Below are 22,510 nucleotides of genomic sequence, written 5' to 3'. Positions count from 1 at the left end.
GGAAATCCGGGCAAGATTTTGATTTTGCATTCTTAAATTGTTTTTGTCTTTGTTGCCTATTGCAATTTGAAAATTCTCATTAAATCTGTATAAAAGACTCGTAGGTGGTACTTCATACTCTGTATTCACTCATCGATGATATTTCATAGTTGTTCTATAGAACATTACTGAAATTACTTTTGTCCCACATGGTTTGGACTTATAAATAAATACAGCCTTTCTCATAGAAAGTTTGCCCAGAACGGTCAAAACTTCAAACAAGCTCATCAATGGGAGAAAAAGCTACTTGGTGAATTCTTAGTTTAAATATGAATCATTGTAATAAGAACCATTTTAATAATATTAATGACTAAATTTTTTTGTGTATGAGAAACAAAAGAATACATCTCAGATGTTTTCATATGTTGATGAAAGCGTATCAGAGCCTTACCGACAGGCTTAGAAAAAAAGGTTTGGAAACACTAGTCTAGAGCAACATTTTAAGAGCCTACGTTTATAACATATATTACGATATATATCAAAACGACCTTACTATAAACCTATACAAAAATATTAACTGCCGTCTCATTCCATTAAATCTGAATACAATGCATGCTAAAACTAGTTTATATGCAAAAGCACAAGCTCTTCCTGTACCGACAACTAGCAGATCAAACATTTTCAAAATAGCTATTACTCTCCAGTTAAAAGCACATCCGTATGTGACATTTTCTGAGCTAGCAGGCACATGAACAGCAGGAATAAATGTTAACATCAAGAAAGATGGGCGAGGTGTTTCTTTACTTTGATTCTGCAAGAGGAAGTTGTTGCAGCGCTTTCCCAGAATGCCTCACACAAACGCACAGTTAATCTCATTGACAGAGGCAGAGAATAGAATGTAACTGGCTCATGGCCAAGGACGGCTGAACGTCTCATCTCTTCAGATAAAAATGATATCTAGTTCTTGACCAGAAGTTGCACACAAATACACACAAACTCATTTAATTTCAGAAATAAGTCAAAAAGGCTGCTGACTGCTGCTCTAAAAGGAAGCCTGACAATCATACAGCATCATTCAGCAGAACAGGCCTACATTACTAAATATAGTCAAAACTTTAAAGGGAAAGAGCTGATTTTGAACCGAGAACATCTGTCTCTCTTTCAGTAATTCTTCTTCATCTTGATAAGGCAGCGGGATGCGAGGGGGAAGACAAAGATGAGAGTGAAAAGTAGGTGAGATGCAAGATCAGGGAACGACAACCTGATCATATTGTCGCTAAAATTCCATATATGGGCTTGAATATTTAAAACAGAGAAAAAAACTAATTTAAAACAGAGAAAAGAACACACATACATACACCAAAGAGTCAGAGGTAAATAGCTATTGGATTCAATCTCAGTTCTCCTACAGCGGGAACGAAGGGATAATTACTTGACAATAGGCAGACCAAATATATACACAGTGTTTAAAACTGAGGGAACAAAGCGGTCACAGAGAACCTGATTTGTTTAAAAAAATGATACATTACTAAAAGATTTCTGTTTTTAAAATGTTTTTGAAAGAAGCCTCTATGGTCATCAAAGCTGCATGTATTTGTTCAAAAATACAATTGTGAAATATTATTATTTAAAAGAACTGCTTTCTATTTTAATATATTTTAAAATGTAATTTATTCCTATGATGGCAAAGCTAAATTTACAGCAATCTTTAGTCTATTAGTGCAATCAGTCTATTATGCTGATTTGGTGCTCAAGAAACATTTATCATCATTAAAGTCAATGATGAACACATAAAAAAAAACTTTTGACTGGTCGTGACTCGTGTATATGGGATAATTTTAAAAGAAAAAAAGTACAAACCGGCAAAATTGGCTTAAACATAAGTTAATCGATAACAACTGCTTAATTCAGCACACAATTTTGTACAACAGTGCTTCTGTTTGTGTATTATTGTTTAAATAACCTCTATATGTGACCCTGGACCACAAGTCATAAGTGTACATTTGTTTTGAAATTGAGATTTATACATTAAATAAGCTTTCCATTGATGTATGGTTTGTTAGGCTAGGACAATATTTAGCTGAGATACAACTATTTTGAAAATCTGGAATCTGAAGGCGCAAAAAATCTAAATATTGATAAAATTGCCTTTAAAGTTGTAAAAATGAAGTTCTTAGCAATGCATATTACTAATCAAAAATTAAGTTTTGATCTATTTACAGTAGGAAATTTACAAAATATCTTCATGGAACATGATCTTTGCTTAATATCCTAATGATTTTTGGCATAAAAGAAAAATTGTTAATTTTGACACATACGATGTATGGTTGGCTATTGCTACAAATATACCCGTGCTACATATGACTGGTTTTGTGGTCCAGGGTCACATATCAATGTTGAATACATTCGGCAGATAAACAATCAGAGATATCGTGGTGTTTTAAACCAGCATTACAAAATGAGATAGTGTTTAACATTTTCAGGTTGAGCCATGTTCAAAACTGTTCTACACACCTGCACATCACTTCCATATAAAATAGCAAGGATAATAATATTGTCTAAATTTAAGTATATTAATTGTAGAAGAATTGTATTATTGTTTTTGCCAGATCAAGAAACATCATAAGTAACATATCATAACATATCGTAAGTAAAGACTGAAAAACAAGAGCATTCAATGCAATAAATAAAACCTCAAAGAAAGTTTGATGTTAAATACAGGCTTCTTGTTCATTCATCTGAGTGAGATATCAGTAGCAGAGAGGGAATCAAGCAACAAAAGATAAAGTCAAAGAGAAATCTAATTGGCGTTGGGCTCTGATACGGGCCCCTGCGCTCCTGCGTTCAGCTCTGTGCTTTTATCCTATTAGGGTTGTGCTATGACCTGAAACAAACACACAGCTCAAATGAAGGATAGCAAACACATTTTGTACAAAACTAGTGACACGCATAGGCGTAATTCCATTAAGTTGTGGAATTTGGGAATTGCCTTCATTTCGGCTGATCCGCAAACAGCAGCTGATGAGCGGGCTGTTGTCATGGTGACTGGGGAGGATGTGGAGGGAAGCGTGAGGGGCACACGACGGCAAATGAGGTTAGAGCCAACAGTTTGCACATACACACACACACCTATAGTTGATTTCATCTGTGAAACTGTAATGTGGTTCAAATGTAAAGATGTCAGAGGGCAGGTGAAGAGAAATAGATTTCCATTTTTAAGTGGTCCTTTTTTTCGCAGACACAGAGTAAATGTACAAATGCACAGCGGCATGTGCTCACACACACACACAGCATGAAGCCTTTGATGACAGACCTGAGAATCAAACGAACATCTGGAGTTATATGCATGACTTCAAACGTACTGTACATCAAACATAGTTTTGTGTGTAAAATCACTCCTCTTTGTATTTAAAGAATTCTTTGCCAGTCTGATGATGCCATAAACACACAGCAATACTTAATATTCCAAAGCGAAATACATCTGTGGAGATAACGGATTGAAAACCGCAGGGACCGCTTTTGTTTTCATGGTCTTCTTTGAGAAAACACACTTTTATCATGAAAACAGACTGGCATGTTTGGTGCCGTCCCCCCTGGCGTGGTAGTTAAGTGTGAGGAGAGTGTGTGTAGTAAGTGCACTATGTGTGTGTGTGTTAGGTATTTTGATGTAAGGCATGTGCTGTGAATGAGGATTTCTGAAGAATGATGGTTAAATGTCAACCGTTCTTTTTCCAGAGTTTGAGGGAGATCTGTGATTACCTCGCCCCGTAACAGGCACTCTGATAATATAGTTTATAAAGAAAAAAAACTAGAAAAGAATAGAAATAGAAAAGAAGCATTTTCACTAGTGGACCCCACTGTACAATTTGTTTAATGGTTATTTGTTCAGTGTAAACTTGGTGGGCAAAGTACGTAAAAGTACAGAGACTTTACTCCAATAAAAGTATTAAGTACTCCTTTTCAATTTTACTTGGTTAAAAGTACAAAAGTACTTGATTTTTTTATGTACTTAAGTACTGACTAATGAATGTTTATTTATTTTACAATTTTATATACTCTATCCTGATAAAAAATACGTCATACACTGATTACCACTGATAATCCGAGAGTGCAAACAAGTCAACATAAAATATTTCATATGGTATATAGACAAAAAAAACAGTATGTGTTGCCAAATATAAATATAGAATATAAAAACAGGTTGCATTGGGAAAAATGCCTTTTAAGAAAAATTTTATGCAAACATACTATTTTTACATCATTTAAAAGTGCTACGGCAACGGGGTAGAAGCATGGCCATTAATTTGTGTTATTTTAACATCATGTTTAGTTTTGAAATAAATCCTGCCTCGTTCAGATGGTGAGTTGTTGATTTGAGAAAAGCTGTAATCTGCTCAATCCAATTTGCGAATGAATCGTTCAGTGTGATTTGCGAACCGATTTAACAGGCTCATTGAAAAAATCAGTTTGTTCACAAATCGGACACCGCTATCACATCTCATAGTGCATGACAATTTCTCCAGTTCAAAATAATGAGGAGAGATACATAAAATGTAGTGGAGTAAAAAGTACAATATTATGACTTGGAATGTCGTAAAAGTTTCCTAAAATAAAAATACTCTGTACTTAAATACAGTTATGAAGTAACAATACTTATTTACAGTCCACCACTGAAATGTATTCTCTATAGCTTGACTGATACTACTGGATCTCCATCTCGTCTATCTGCTTTCTGGTCTCCTGTTTTCCTCTTTTCTTTCATCACTAATAACACTGTCCTTATCCGTTCTTCTAGTAGTGTTTATTACCTGTTCCTGACATTTCTAGTAGTGTTTACTGACTATGTTTGGTCAGACGTTCTGATTGGTTGGGTATCAGGAAGCTGTAATTCTCTGCTCCATCTGTTCTCAGTTGAAACACTTCAATTGTGCCTCGAAGCCAGATAACCTGAGAGATGTTTGTATACAACGCTAGAGGTAAACAGGTTTTCTGTGAAGCCAAAGCAATTTGGTGACCTTATTACTGTCTAGATGAAAATGCCAGTCAGAATAAAATCTGTTACATCAGCACTCGATATCAGACACGGGGTCCTCTGTAGGGTTAGATTATTTCATCAGCATGATGGGCTAATTTACACCCTTTTCCTCTGCACGAACAACAACCTGACATCACGAATTTGAGTGGCTGATAAGGTGAAGGTGAGATACTGTATGTGCTACACACCCAGGCACATGAAACATGATCATATAAGACTGGTAGAAAAGAAACGTGTTCCTTTATCCAGTCATCGACAGTGCATCTGTATCGACCCACCCTGCTGAAAGTAATACCTTAATCTCAGCCAGGACAAAGAATCTATCACAGACTCTGACAAGATACACATCCCCGGGGCAGCAGCACATCCTCTGTCTGTGCAATTGGCCAGCGTTTAATTTGTCTGCTTTGAAAAGCAGGAACTGCTGCACTACAGAAGGATTTGGGATTGAACGTCTTCAAAATATCTTCATGTAATCATAGAAGTGTGTTTCCTTCCCAATCCCAAACATTGTCCAAGGCAATGATAAGTGTTGTTTATTTGGGCAGGGGTTTTGCATTACCATTATCTAAGTCCAGAGATTTGAATTTTCTGTCAAAATTTGTATATAACATTACACCATAATATAGTATTTATACAGTACATTATATACATAATTAAAACTATTTAAAAAAGTATTTAAACAATATACAAACAATTTACAAAAAAAAAAGCTACAGTATTACCAAAACACAACTACAATTATTCTACCTAAGCAGAATAACCGATATTAATTCATTTATTTATTTTAAAATAACAATCCAATAATTTAATGAGACATTTTCAGCCACAAAAATAATAAAGGTTTATGACTGAATGAAATGTTTCATATACCAAATCCAAACATTTCACAATTTCAAATCTAAATTAGAATGACAACATTAAATTTAAACATAAAACTATGCTAAATACGACTAAAGTTACAATAATTAATATAACAGAGAAAAAATAATTCTAAATAATAAAATGAAAAAAAATAACCCATCTGAACTTGCTAAATCATTTTTATCTTAATCGTTTAATCATTAAAAAAAAAAACCTAGCTATGTGTGCTGTGCTCTACCTGAGACTTATCACAAGCACTTGTATACCGTTGCTCTCTCGTTGGTCTGATTGCTTCTATTGTTCTCCTCATTTGTAATTCGCTTTGGATAAAAGCGTCTGCTAAATGATTAAATGTAAATGTAACTGATATAACTTAACTTAAATTATTTATCCAAACAGATTCACTAGATTGAATCACTTTCCAGAGCTGCATATTTAAAAAAGAGGACATTTTAGGAGAACACATTTACAATTATTACTACATCTGTTCACTCAGTTGATATAGCTGTGTGTGCAATCCAATGCCGAAGTATTTTTTTCAACCAAAGTGTGTTGATAAAAAGTCAAATCTGAAGTACTCTCATGTTACTGATAAAAACTAGTGGCATCATTACTTATTGTTATTTACTCCCAAAACTAATTCTAAGACTAGGTATCATGCTAAGAGAACAACCACATTCTCGTATTCATAAAAAATATCCACTGCTAGAGACTTAGACCCTATAAATAGCAAGCACAACAGGTCTTTTTAACCTCTCATCTCTACTCCTTCAAGGATGGACCACATGCAGTTCAACAGCCTTTAATTTAAGCACTAGGCCTGTGCTTCTGAGTATTACCCAGCCTCCAGGAGCACCCAGAGGAATGCTTACACTAGCAGAGATAGAGATTAACACGGCCACTGTAGCGCAGACATTCAAACCCAGTATCTTACTGTACATATACTGTTTTTACTAACTCTGCTGCCACATGGCTACAATAGGAATTCATGTTATATTAGCTCATGTTATTGTTAGCTTGTGCATATTATTTGTTATATGCCATTGCAAAAGCAGCCTATAATAATGGTAAGCTGTGGAAACATATGCCACCCTTTGTGTTGTGCACTGAATGGAAACATTGAGAACATGAACACAGACGCACATGTTTGAGAACATGCTTTAGTGCAAATAGCGTGCAGAGTTGCAGAAAACATGTCTGCATGCATAGATTTGTGTGAGAGGGCTAGATTAACTCAAATCTCTTCAGTGAGTGGTTGCAATGCAGACTGTTTCAAAGGCTCATGGGATTTCTTTGATTCCTGTGAAGAGAGTTTAGGTGAGGGTAAAACACATCCCACCATGCAATTGCATTCATTGCCAGCACTGCCACAAAAAAGATTAGTCACAATTAATGCTTTAAAATGCTGAAAGTGTGCTTGTCTACATATGTATTTGGAAATATGCCAAGTCATAATGCTCTACTCCAACATTTGATGAATTATTGCTGCCAAGACCATTAGAAAAAGTATATAAACTTTACTTAGAAATGAAACTCTATTTGCCTGCTTTTTACATGTGAACAAAAGAGCAATCTACATCTATTACTGCCATGAAAATGAGTCTTGTTTGCACTAAAATAATGTCCATCACTTCAAATATTCACTCTACAGCATTACATCAACTACCAGTCAAAACCAGTAAAACAATAATATTGATCCTTCAGAACTCAGTCGAATATTCTAATTTGGGGCTACGTTATTATTAGTAATCAATTATTAAAAATACTCTATCTATACATTTTCTTATAACAGCTGCTAAAAATATATCTTATGATACCTGTTCTTCATAACGTTAAAATAAAACTACCGTCATAACAATCATCCTTATTTTAAACACATTCTGACTATGCCATGCTGTAAACTTCCTCCGCCACGTGTGTCTATGAATGCTCTCCATATCTGTATGTTGCGCAGTGTTAATAAGGCCTTACATGGCAGCCTGAGGCAGGACTCCTGCACAGACCTGTCTGAGAAAAGAAGCACACTCAGTCTCCTGTGTAAACACAACAGCGGGAGAGGAATGCTCAAGCTGGGAATAAGAGAGGGCTTACTGTAGGACATCAGCTTAGGGACGTCCACGGGTGCAGCTTAAATCAACAGCAGGTTAGAGCTGAGATGAACATAGACATGTGTATGGGTCATAATGTATTGATCTGGAAGGATGATTGTAGTCCTGTTTAACCCTGGTATTAACATCCATCTCAGGCGATCTCAAGTGGTCAACCGAAACACATTGCTGTTTACACCTGGTAATAACATGCATCTCAAACGTGTCTCCTGTGACTACCTGTGATCAGATTTTGAGGGTCCCTCTGTTCTCATAACTACTGTACGTAAATCACTTTTTGGGCTTTACACTGTAACACGCATCAGCGTGTTACAGTGTAAAGCTCCAAAAAAGTGTGCACCATTTCTCGTATATAAGATGTTTTATGTTGAAGTGGAATTCTCACTTATTTTAGTTCATATACGTATATGTTTTCCAGATTTTGCTGTTGTGTCCAAAATGTGTTATTTTCTTTCAAAACAATATATAAGAATACAAGAAAATTACAATACAGTTTAAGACAATATTTTTGCTTGTAAACAGTGCTTGATCTGTGCATATTTCTCTCCTGATACAGACTAGATGACTATATGCACTACAGAAAATATTAAGAAGACTCATATTTTAGCCAGAAGTGATGGTTTGAAAAATATCTTGATTTATTATGAACATGGAGCTTTTTGCTTCACATGACATTATTTGATGGACTTGAGTCGGATTACTTGTGCATTGATGCAATGTTTTAATCAGCTGTTTGGACTCTCATTCTGACGGCACCCATTCACTGCAGAGGATCCATTGGTCAGCAAGTCATGTAATGCTAAATTTCCACAAACATTTTTCTGATGAAGAAACAAACTCTTCTTGAATGGCATAAGGGCGAGTTAATTTTCAGCATTTTTTTGAAAACATACAAAAAAACATAACATTGAAATTAAAAGCAAAAGAAAATTCTTAAATATTTCAGTGACTATTTCATTTTATTTATTTATTTAGTTATTTTAATTGCCAATGTGAACTGTAAAACTATGTATTAAAGCAATATATTAAATACATAAATATAAAAATAAATAAATGGTTTAGTCATATGAAAATATCAATAAATTAAAGTAATTTAATGTTCCGGCCCATGTAAGGGTGAATGTGGTCAAGTGCTTGTTTTATGGTTTATATGCATGCACAATCCTGCATTCTGCATTGAATTTTTAATGATCCACCTGCATTTACTTGATGAATGAAGTAAACACATATAGTATTATACTTGAGAGTTTGGGCAAAGGAAACCAAATCACATCTGATTCCTTGCAGGGATGTTTTATTCCCTGCGAGTTCAGTGCAATTATTTTCCACAGAAGCAAACTCATCTCCTCTGGATATGTCTCTGTATATTACATTGACTCCTGGGTTGGAGCAAAATGAATGTTCACGTTTCCCTTTCATCCAACCATAACCCTGCATCCAAAATTGCATTAAACATTCCTTTTATATCTTCACCTTCGGAGGGCAGTCCCTTGTAATTGCTTGGCTGCAATGTATGCCAATAAATAACTAATAATAAAAAACACACACACACACACAAACCCTGATTTCTGGTCATGCTGGAACAGATCCTGGGAGAAATGCATTCTGTATTCATTACAATGACATCGTGAGGACATGCCTGGAATTTAGTATGCTCAAAAAACATAATCTGGGAAAAACAGTTCAGTTTTTTCCTGCAGCGTACAAAATTTATCTACAAGTGATGTGTACACTGCAGAGAGTGTACAGTATATTGGCAAACAAGATGCCTGAGGCAGCCATGAATATTTAAGAGCTTTTTTTAATTTAGAAACAGCAAAGTTAATCGTTATATTCTCGAATACTTCAGTTGGAGGAGGGGTCTTATCAGGGACAGATCCATAATCACTGATACCTAGCTTTCTGAAACTGTATGTTTCATTACTCACAGATGCACACATGAAAGTCTTGGCAAAAATGAAAAGGGAATGAATAAAATGGCAGAATCTACACACTACTGATAAATAATATCGACTAATGGTACGCACTTAGTGGCTTGGTGGGGTGTCATAAGCAAGGTCAGCATAATATATAGATTACTTAAACACAAACATGCTGTTTGTGTTTTCATCTATCATTTAACTCAAATGATTTATTTTTCTTGAAACAAAACCTGATCATTACTCTATTAATGAATGCTCTTGGTCATACTGTGAATGATTGATCATGTTATTTCTAATAGAATACAATTGTCATTGTAAGTTTTTATCAAAATAACTCACTCTTTCTCTAAAATTACTTTGCTTTTACTTCTAAAGTCACTTACGCTTTGTGGGCTATTGGACAATTACATCAAATAACCAAAAATAAATGAATAGTTTAACCAAAAATCTAAATTTGCTGAAAAACTACTCCCCCCTCAGGCCATCCAAGACGTAGATGAGTTTGTTTCTCCATCAGAACAGAATTGGATAAATTTAACATTTGCATCGTTTGCTCACCAATGGATCCTCTGCAGTCAATGGGTGCCGTCAAAATGAGAGTTCAAACAGCCGATAAAAACATCACAATAATCCACCCCTAATGCATGACTCCTGACTCCTGTGTGTTTGTAATAAACAAGTTCATCATTAACCTTTTAACCTTAAACCATTACTTCAGGCCAAAATACATACAGTCATACATAAGAATGCTTCCTCCAGTGAAAAAATCCATCCCCTGTTTTCCTCTCACAGAGAAATCCACCAACATATTTGTTTATGCATGTGAATTCTTGTACTGATTTTTTCAGCTGTTTGAGCTCGCATTCTGACGGCACCCATTCACTGCAGAGGATCCATTGGTGAGCGAGTGATGTACTGCAAAATTTCTGCAAATCTGTTACGATGAAGAAACATTATTTTCTACAGAATAGCCTGAGGGTGAGTAAGTTTTCAGAAAATTCTAATTTTTGGGTGAACTATTCTTTTAAGTACTATTTTAGTTAAATCACATTCAGTCTAGTGTCATTCTGGTATTTACAGTAACAGCTACTTTTTAACATCCAACAAATTTCAAATGAAGTACCATTATATTTTCAATTCATGTTGACTTTAAACAACGTGCAAATTAAAGAACAAAGGCGCAACATCTCATTTACATATCGACCAACGCAATATACCAAGTGCAGCGCAAATTAGCGTAGTCGCAAATAAACAGTAAAGAAATGAATAAGTCACAGTACGCTGAAAAGAACCGGAGGCCAAAAAATGAAGGGTTGCAACAGTTTTGATAGACCTGGTACTGCGTGACTCCAAGATGAGGGTTGCAAGTCTTTTATTTCCTGAAGCAAAGACAAATAAAAATAACATGGGTTGGCAAACGATATGTTCGGATAATGTGTTCTTTCCAAATAAATTAATACATGTGGAAAAATCCTCTCCCTTCTACCACGTGCTCTCTGTTCTCTGCAGTGCCTCCTCCTAACAACAAATTGCATCCATTTCAAGCCCAAAACAGTTTGAGACATACTTTTTTTGGGAGTTAAATAATGGCGCACATGTCAGTAATTTGACAAGCGCAGACATTAGTAAATCTCGTTGCATGATTCATTTGAATACTCTTCTACAAATGCATATTAAATAAGGTCAAGTGCAGAAATAACTGTGTCCATGCCTTTTCAGCGCTAATTCGCCACTGCGCGTCTTTAGTAAAACCTGACAGTACAATTTTAACGTCAAAAGACGGTTTGCGCTGGCGCAAGCTGTTAGTAAAACTGACCCTATGATTATTAATAAAATTAAGATGTTCAATGTGTGACAGAAACCTAATGTTATATGGTAGAAATGTATTGTCATTGTTCCTAATAAAAGTATAACAGCTTATAAGTGTCACCTATGATGGGTAAAAGTCTATAATTTCTCACAGTGCATTTAGAAAAAGGTCGTCACATCACTTTACTCTTGGCGTTCCTACTTAACCACACTATCAGGAGGCGGATCGCTACTCATTTGCATAAAGTCTGCTCAACTATTTCCACATTGCCAACAGTCACTTATGTCATCTCACATCACCAACTCTCTTCGAAAATGAATTAATTCCAGTCGCTTTGTCACTTCTGTCACTTTTGAGATCATTCCCGTTTATAATTTCCAAATGGTACAGTTGGCGCCATCTCATTAACAACCACTGTAGAGGTTACAGGGAAAAAACCCAGCAGTTTCTGGCACTGCAATGAAAATGTAGCAGTTTCAAATGGAGAAAAACTGAAGAGCTGGACTCAGGAGTTGGTTTAACCAAATTTATGTTTCAGATTTTATTAAAAGTGAAGTATGTAATATCTTTGAAGCCAAATATTTCTTCTATTCCAGTTTAATACGCAGAGACACAAGTACTCCATTCCTAGGCTGATTTCCCAGATAACTGTAAACACTGCAGCTCAGTGATGCTTTCAAAACATTGCTGTTTGTTTTAGGATCCAGACCAAACTGACACCGTAACACTGTCCCAACCAATGGCACGACATTAGGGTGGAACTACCAGTTCGTCTGGCCAATGGGAAACGATGTTGTGTCCTCCTGTTTAAAAAAAACAACACTTATTTTTCCAACTCTGTTGCATAAATTACACCCCTTCACTTTTAAATTTGGCAGTGGAACTACAAGTGTAATCTTTAAGAATGACGAATGTCTACTCTATGCATAATTTCAGCACAGTTAGACGCTAAGAGAAGTGCACCTATTATAGTGAACACAGAGCAGAAGTTAACCGCTGACAGCCACTCAAAAACAAGTGTGTCACTACAATAATACACAGTACATCATGCTCTTTGCTGCATATTTTTTATTCCAGAAAGGTATTCGGGTGCACTTAAAATATCTCTGGTGACTATATCAAGTAAATATGAAATCACCAAACTCAAAAGTGCACTAATATAGCAGTGTTGGGGAATAACTAAGCAAAGTACTTCACTTAACTACATCTTTCAGTATATTAGCATGACAGCAGCTCAGTTTTTATAGTAACAAGCTTTAGTTGCATAAGTAGTTACTAATAGTTACATAAAACACTACATTGCTATATTTTCTGTAATATTTTAAAGTCCCCATCATGTTTTATTATCTCTATCTCTCATTGGGAAGCATTGAGATGTCTTCGATTGATTTTAGTTAATCGGTTTTTAGTGCATAGTGATTTCAGTGCATGGTTCATGTAAATAAAGGATTCATTGAAGCCCAGTCCTGTAGAAAAATATTTAGTTAAATGCTGCCATTTCAAAGTAACTTCCCAAGCATTGCTACGCCTACATTACATTACTGCAAATGAAACAGCTAAGGATGCAAAAGCCTGCCAAATACTCTAAGGAGAAAGACAAGAAGAAAACGAGAGACAGAGAAAAACACAGAAGGTGTTCCTATTACTGAGAACATGCACACCACAGTTTCCCCTCAAGTGTGAATCAATTCAATATTAAATTGTATACAAATTTAATGTGGACTGTGAGAGGTACAGAGCTCTGATCCCAAACCAGCAATAATAATTCCTCATTGCTGAAGTGCTCCCCAGAGATACCTTACATCTACAAACCTGAGCAAATGAACTCTCAGCTACTTAAAGTGTGTTTTTTATGCTTGCACTTCCCCCGTGGAGAGCATTATCTTAAGGCTATTATGTATTTCTCTCACTACTGTAATGTGATGATAACTAGCAGGGGCTTCCACGGGGAGATGGTTGAGTTATCTTGAGTGCCTGACAGGGAGCTGATAGTCTTTATGACTGCGGTTTGTGGTCCTGAATTCCCAACGCATTCCCAACAAAATAAAATACCTCACACCAGGTTTTTAAGCTTCAGCTATGGCTTATAGTGATAAAACATACGGCTTATGCTGCTGCGTACTGATGGCTGTCTAAAACAATATATGGGTGGTCTATCTATAAAGGAAAAAGCATCAAAGGAAACTATAAAGGAAACCCACGAGGACCTGGACAGGTGTGATATTGCTTTGCTGACTTGTTCCATACAGTAAATGGGTTTCATACAAAATATGACAATCATTGACTGGCAACCATAAAATATGGACTATCTGGATCATAAAGTCATCCAACTATGAGTAAGACTAATAACCTCTTGTCAAACATCAAAGGCGGGAAATATATCTCAGGAAATTTTTAGCAGCAATTAAGAAAAATGCTTTGAAAAGAAAATGCAGTCAAATGGCACTGATCTGGAGCCATACATTAAATGATTCAGAAAGGGCCACTTCATATTTACATGAAGTATTTAACACAAATTATTAGGCAAAGCATTTCAGAGTCAAACATTCTAATCATATATAATTATGGCCTTTTTCTGAAATGCTTTCTGAAGGACCATGTGACACTGAGGACTGGATGCCATCACAGGAATAAAATAAATGTTAAACTGTAATAATATTTCCTGCATAATTGTTTTTACTCTATTTTTAATTTTTTTTAAATGCTGCCTTGGTGAACATATAAGAGTCTTCCTTCAAAAACATGAAAAAATCTTTCAGAGGCCAAATGTTTGGACAAGTTCATCAAGAAATTACTCTCTGCTAATCATGTTCAGAAGTGCATCTCCTTCTATTTCCATTTTCTCATAAAATGTGTATATCACTAAATATGGGTCACCACTGAAAATAATGTGCCAAATACTTACAGTATTATACAAATTTTTCTTATTAACAAATCAATAATTCACTTCAATTAATGAATGAATTGAAATTACAGGATGGTTTCAAAATGATTTTCACCTCCATTTATCGAACTGTCACCACAGTCAGTCAGACAGTCTTAAAGTCTTGACGAAATAATCATATCACACATGTATTAAATTTTTCTGGTGTTGCTAGCCACTAAAATGATCTACTCAAAATGAGGGAAATTACCAAAAATTTGTTTGATGGAGCTGACATATATTTAAAAAATAAATCTGACCAAAGCCAAAGTGATGCAGACACTTTAAGTAAAGAAGACTTTCAGGATGAAGACTGACTTTGATTTTTTAAATGTTTTCATAAATATCTTGCAGAAAACATACTGTAGGACACCTGAAAGGAACATGCTTATGATCAGAAGTCATTTTAAAGTGCAAATGTTGATTTTTAAAAAGCTAATAGTTGTGGGACATGTTTTGTCCCACATGTCTGAAGAACTGCTGAAGTGATGGAGAGGTTTAATATGTTTAATAACATCCGAGGGAAGACAGTTTGCACAGTAGAGCAGGAAGGGCATGTCATGGCACAATGTAATAATTAAACAAGAATAAAAAACAATAACAATTGGAAGCTAGAAATCATTCCGGCGGAATTATGTTCCACCTCCTCAACCGACTTTTCAATCTGCACGTCGGCCTGACAAATTACTCTCTCACCAGCTCTATTCTGATTACGGCCTGATTACAGTCTGATGAGAAATACACAACTGCCAAATACAATAACAGGGTGCAGACATATGCCTATCAGGACTTAATTTGGGAGACATTTGGCAGAGGCGGTTAACCTTCTGAGAATGATGAAGGATGGGGTATCCAAACTTTGCAGAAAATCCAATCCCAAAGTAATCCTAATGACACAGAATTCTGTCCTCTAGCTAATAAAAAAAACCCTTTGTGTGCAGCTCAAATGCAGGCTCAGCCTGCAATTTTTAAGCCAAGTTTAAGGACTTGTGCTGGACTTTGTGTGGGACTTGCAACTCAAAGAAACCTGAACCCAGAAAAATTATATGTCACTCCCCAAGCCTCCAAGGCACTGATAGACCTGAAAATGGAAAACCTCTTGAACTGAGCGAGCCAATCGGTGTCATTCAGCCCAGACACTAGAGTTGAGGCTCAGGCACCGCGAGCCAATTGGGATGCGATGGATCAATAATTCTGTCAGGGAAACAGCCGAATTGGGAAGGGAGGGATACAGAAGAAGGATATGAGAGTCTTTCAAAGACGTTGGAAAAAATATTCCCCAAGTTTGCATATCTCTCTTTACTTTCCAAATGGTTTGAATTCACTTAAGGTTACAAAATTAATTGAAAATTAAAAGTGCAATATGCAAAAAAATATTTTTTATCAGCTGAAACATGCTGTGACTTATATTCCAAAATGAAATATAAAAAGCAGTTACCATCAAGTACATAGAACTTGCGCAGAGTACACAAATTTGAATTCATGTAGAATGAAAGAGGTACGTGATTTGTTGATTTGAAAATGCATTTCCCAAACACCCAATTCTGTGCATAATAAATGCCACTATAATTATTTATACTTTTTATATTTTTCATTCCCCTTCTGTTCTGAAAAGTTTGGGGCTTTAACCTGAATGTGTTGTAATTCCATGTAAAAATAAAGGAATTACAACACAAAAATATAGTTTTTTTGGATGGATGAATGGATGGATGGACGAACGAACGAACAAACAAACAATCAAGCAGATGTCATTCACTAGTCAATAAAAATATTGTCTTTTTGCTTTCAGGAATTTGGATTTGTTAGTTTATAAAGAGATAATGAACCAATTACAATATATAACTGCTAAAGTAAATATCTTGTGAAACAAGTAACTTCTTAGCTGAAATAAAGATGTATTATTCCTACTAATGAGATCTGGCTCCACTGTAATAATGAATGTCCCTCTATTACAGCACTTAATTGGGAAGAGCATATGTTGCAGTTTCAGCACAGAAAGCTTCTTCCCAGTTTCAGTCGAGGAAGTACAGAGCAGTGAACCATTCAGGCTGATCAAAGCAGAGCTGCATCCACAACAAATCAAATTTAACCGAGTGTATAACGATTGCTAATCTAAATGTTTCTTCCTGTGGAAAACTGCATGGACCATAGACAGGTAATTGCTGGAGACACATCATAAATACTACAGAGCGCAGACAAAACCCAGAAGCCTCAAGTATGTCATTTAAACAAATGTTTTCCTCTTGTCAAATGATTGTTTCTTTAAGGCATTTTTTTCGGTTACTACTAGTCTGAAAAGTGAGAGAAACCCATTTTCTAATAAATAATTAACATTTATTTTATTAACATGCAGTGTGGCTAAGTAATACAAGGCATTTAATGCTAGAATCAGCTCTGTCATGGTGTATGGGTATGTTCTGAGGGTGTATGAGGCTGTACATGAGCTGTGACCTTGTTCAGTCCGCCTAAGAAACAGGCATCCTGGGACGGAATGAATGTAGTGGTGTGAACGCACCACAATCAACAGCTAATGTTTCTGGATGAAATATTATAGGGGGGGCAAGTGGTGTACAGGAACTTGGCATAATCAGTTCTTGTATGGATGGATGGGTCTAGACACCTAAAACATACACAAACATGCAAAGATGGAATTTATCCCTCAAGTTAATGAAAAATAATAAACAAGGAACACCAAGAATGGTTTTATATAAAACTGCACCACAGCAACACGACGAAAAAACATCAGTCTACATCACCACCCAATTACATTTCTATTTCAGAAATTAGATTTTTGTTTTTGTGGTATCCAAAAGCATTCCATAATGCTGATGACATGCAATGTTTCATTTACTTTCATTTACCAATGTTCTACATTAAGGAACCAAGAGGATTAGGACATCTTAAATTTCAAATCATCAAATCCATAACCCAAACAATACAATCAGAAGGCCTGTTCATGCCAAGGGGTCAAAGTCAGGCTGGTTATCATGGCCAAGTTTGCCTCTACTGGTACAGCAGCATCTGTCTCCATTAAAAGCCGTTCAAAAATAGCTGTGTATACCCCAAAAAAACTTGTAATAAATATGAGGAATGAATATATCCGTATCAAATCGGCTATTGAATATATAATTGTGCATGCTCTTTCCCCCTATTATTACATTTAGATTACCTCTGCCATCATCATTTAATCTATAAAACGCTAATAATTTATTAACATAATAAATACATAAAAGCTAAAGTCTTTAATCTGCCATGTAAAAATGTTGACAGAAAGATATTATTGTATTGTAAAAAAAAAAAAAATTATTATTATTATTATTATTATTGTTGTTGTTGTTATTGTTATTGTTATTATTAAATCATATTTAGGCTGGACATACTTTAAAATGAGAATAATTTAACACAATCTGAAAATGAATAATGTTACATCATGTTATGATATTTTAGGATTTTAGTTTAGTTGTGTGTTTTTTATGTACTTATTTATATAAAAAAATGTATAGAACTGTACTACTGGGTACAACATGAAAATAATTACTGTTAATCACATTGGTCAGAATTTTAATTTCGGTGCATCCCTACTCAAAGTAAATGTTTTGCAACTGAGATGAATGCCAAGAATGAAACAAATCACTATTCAAACCAGGATAACAATGAAAAACACACACTTTAATGCGAGAAACTGCCATTTGTCAAAATAGATTTCACATGCGTTAGTGCAAAATACACACCATCTGATAATACAAATTTCAGACATAAAGAGGGGAAACAGAGTCTTCCTTTTACACAAAGAAAGTGACAATTTCCCATCTCCCGGCATATGCCATGTGCAAAATCCCCGATCTGTCATCTCAACCTTCAGATATGAAGGAAGAAGCTAATATTAATCATTTCCAAGCTGATCTAGAAGAATGACAGCATGATGTGCGCTACCTGTAGCTACATGCAAGCAGGATGTATGAGTTCTCATTCCGCCAATCATGTGCTAACATTCTCCCATCCACAGCATCTATTGATCATCTTTGGCTCCAACCAGAGAGGTGAAAGCAGAAGATGAAATAAAAACAGAGGGGAAAATCTATGTAGTAAGGAAGTGGAGTGGATTCATTACAAACCATATGAATAGAGAAAAGCATAACTTCAGGCTTGATTATAGCCATGATCAAAGCCATCTCAGGCCAGTCACCTAACATCAATACTTCTGTGTAACGGCACGACCGTCCGTACGGCAATTAATCTGTAAAATCAAAGGCTGAGATAGAACAGAAACAGAGAGAGAGAGAGAGCGACGAATTCACAGAAAGGAGGTATGATCAGACTTAAAATTGGCTTAATTCTCCAGAACAGCTTTGCTTCTATTATTAGGGCCAAATTAATAATTCACTATTTGACTTCCCCCTCCATCAGTGTAAGCCATGCACCCTCTGACAGCACAAGAAAAAGCGCTGAATAAAACATTGTAATGTAATTTGTTCCCACGTTAAGGTCTTAAAATGTCTCAATCATGATCTGTCATGAGCGTCGCATTGACATCGGTGTCCTTCAGCTGTCCAACAAACGGGTAGCGTCGATAGCTATAAATGAGACTGGCCATGCTGCCTGAATAAAAGACGTGTAGAGCCAGTCGACTGGCTGTTGCCAATGCAATCGACCATAAAATTTGACTGACAGCATTAAATTTCATCTCGCAATTAGCACCTTGCATTGTTCCCCCATCAACTATTAAAATCTCATTAGGCAACACTTCATGTGTAAGTAAAAGCGGTCGACATTTCAAAACATGGTGTACGCTTAGAGCATGCAAGAAAGCGGTTTGTTTGAACATAACCTTACAACCGGCCATACCTTTTTTTCCTTCTCCATTTAAGTCCAACGTTAACCAGTCTGATAAGACACTACAACCCCAATCATGGTATGAAATGTCACATTGCTTTAATAAGCGTTTCTAAAACATGCTCTGTTTGGCCCGCATGGTTATTTCTGCTCGCCTGACCTTTAACGGGTCTAAAGGTAGTATCTAATGAGTTTGGCTCCATGCAAATGTAACATGAGGTGTGTCAGGTTTAGTGTGACGCTCAGTCATCAGGCTGGGCAATGAATAATAGAGCAGAGTGGTGTGAAAGGGAAGATTTGAACAAGGCTGATGCTCAGAAATTTAAGAGCATCACTTACTCCACGGTGGAAGAGCAGAGACCGCACATGCATTGTGAGAGATATTTTGTTTGAATCCTTTAAAGCATGAGCTAAAACGTAACAGGTGTTGATATGATATGCTAGGGAGCCTCATCTATATGCGCAACATATTATTACAAGAAAATCGAGGGACTTCAAGGTCTCTATTTTAATGAAGCACGTAGATCTTAGTGAAATTCGCTATTTCCATTTTTTCTGTGTAATCTGACTATCATCAACAATTATTATTATTATTTTGACCTTACATGACTTCAAATTATATTGTTAGACGATACTTTGTAAAATTCTGATTAGTTCTTTAGATGTTTGCTACAAAGTCACTGAAATGTGGGAGGAGCTATTAAAAATACTGATATTGCAAATGCTGGATATACTTCTATATTTTAAACCTTTTATTTGCAAAAGTTCAAAAGAAGTCGGTAATATTTTTAATGAATGCTTTTATTCAACCAGGACACATTAAGTTGATAAAGTGAGGACATTTATAATATTGCAAAATAGATTATTTAAAATAAACTATTTTCTTAAATATAAATTCTGATATTTTTAACTGTCTTTATCAAAGTGGTAAACAATGCATCACAGTTTTCACAAAATTATTAAGCAGCACAGCTATTAATGAAAATAAAATAATAAACAATAAAAAAAGTTTCTTGAGCACCAAATCATATTAGAATGATTTCTGAAAAATCATGTGATACTGAAGACCGAAGTAATGGATGCTGAAATTTCAGAGGAATAAATGAAATGACTGTCCATAACTTTACATTTTCACATATCAAAATGGTCTCTTTTGACACCTGTAGATATGTTGCAGTTCCCACCTGTGGTTTCTTTCTTCTTTCTCTCTCTCTCTCTCTCTCTCTCTCTCTCACTCTCTCTCTCTCTGTGAAGATGAGGACTGCATTCATGGGCATATGTCTGAATTGGCTAATTAAGTTTAATGGCTCTGATCGTCTGTGAACACTGCAGATCTACAGCAGACGAGTCACCTGTGTCCGTGCTATTTAAAACCTTATTTCCAAATCAGCCCTAAAGTGTCCTCCCTCTTTACCTCTTAAAGAACAACTCACGCCGCATTGACTCGCCAGTGGGGTCTTACATTTACTTCATAGTAGTTTCGTAGGCACAATCTGTAATAATAGAAAAATCACAGCTGCTAAGGAGCTAATCTTAAAAGACATTTGAACTGTGATTTTGTGCTATTGAACTACTCATATGAACTTTCTAACAGTAATACAGTTGTTTAAGGTGGAGGTGAAATCATGTATACAATGTTAGTTTGAATGATGTTCAGATACTTGGCCTTTGCACTCAAGACTATTACGGCTCTTCAGCACCGGTCCTTATGGGAAATGAAGTGCACACTGCAGCCATCAATCCTTATGAATATGAAATCAACATGACCTCTGTGGCCAAGGGGACTGCTAACTGGATAACAGCATAACGTACACAGCAACCTACAGTAAAAAGGAGACTCCAAGGGCTATTTGATGGACGAGCTCTCCGGTCAGATAGGCCTTCAGAACCTATGAAAATCCCAGCTAGCTGCTCATAGGAGGAAAGAACGTGAGCAACCGCAGAACTGAATAAACTGCAGACTTGAGTGACGAAGGTAACACAATGTACTTGGGCTATTCCTGTGCTGCAGTACCTTGTGAACTCTTTAACTTATAAAACATTAATATCCTTGTGTTGTTATTTAGGGAAGTATTTCCATAAAAGGGTATACTGTAGCAGACCTTCATAAAATATGCTCTGCTTGAGCTAAGCCACATAAACTAAATTAATTTAAACTTGATTATTTACACAATGGCAAGAAAATGTTTCTTTCAGCCCTAATAGGATGAAACCACGCAAGATGAAAGTTAGTCATTTCTCAGTGAGGGATTAAGAGTTAGCTTACATAAAGTCAATTTTGGATAGTTTTTTCAATTTTTATATGATTTTAAGGCTTATGCACATTTTCTGCAAAACAGGATGGAATATTTTAAAGTGAGAACCAACCAACGCATCACAGAATGCTGTATATCAATTATTTGCCCGTCTTTAAGATGTTGTTTTCACCAAAAAAACAAAAAAACTTGGACTTGTAAAAATCTAACATAATTAACAATTACAACACTATAGAAAACATAAAATATCTAGAATATTATTTTGAGAAATTGCTAGCTTATCATGTAAAAAGCTGAAAATACATGAGAAGTACATTACAACTCACTGTTTTAGTGAACTTCTAATGTATTTTCAGCTTTTACATTAAAAACTATGAAGAAAAATGCACTCAGCAAAGAAATTATTTGAAAAATAACTTGTTACCTCAATTAACTAATATAATTATATATAATATATAACAACAGCTTTAAAATTGTGTATTTACATATTTACAGTGTATACTTAAAATTCATCTTTTAACTCTAGTCCACATTATTAAAGGATGAGAAAACTAGAAAATAATTAAAAGATTTTCTATTATTTTTAAATGCATTTAAGGAGGAGACATAAAATACTAATATCTAAAAAAAATTGCTGTTCTTTATTAAATCTATTAACTACTGTACAAGTCAGAATTTGTCTCATGACGATATACAAGCTTTTCCCTTTGAGGAAATAACACTAAGACATTCCTGAAGTTCCCCTTAGGGATCGATAAACAACATCTGTTTATATGTTAAT

General features: G+C 35.5%; 1 protein-coding gene across 2 annotated transcripts in view; it reads right to left on the bottom strand.

The window, feature by feature from the left end:
- Window positions 1–22,510, bottom strand: part of LOC306850604 (muscarinic acetylcholine receptor M3-like) — a 92,859-nt gene that overhangs the window by 5,556 nt on the left and 64,793 nt on the right. The gene's annotated exons all lie outside the window — the stretch shown is intronic.

Source organism: Barbus barbus, assembly GCF_936440315.1.
Source record: "Barbus barbus genome assembly, chromosome: 30".
Classification (NCBI taxonomy): domain Eukaryota; kingdom Metazoa; phylum Chordata; class Actinopteri; order Cypriniformes; family Cyprinidae; genus Barbus; species Barbus barbus.
This window is presented reverse-complemented; position numbering and strand designations above follow the sequence as displayed.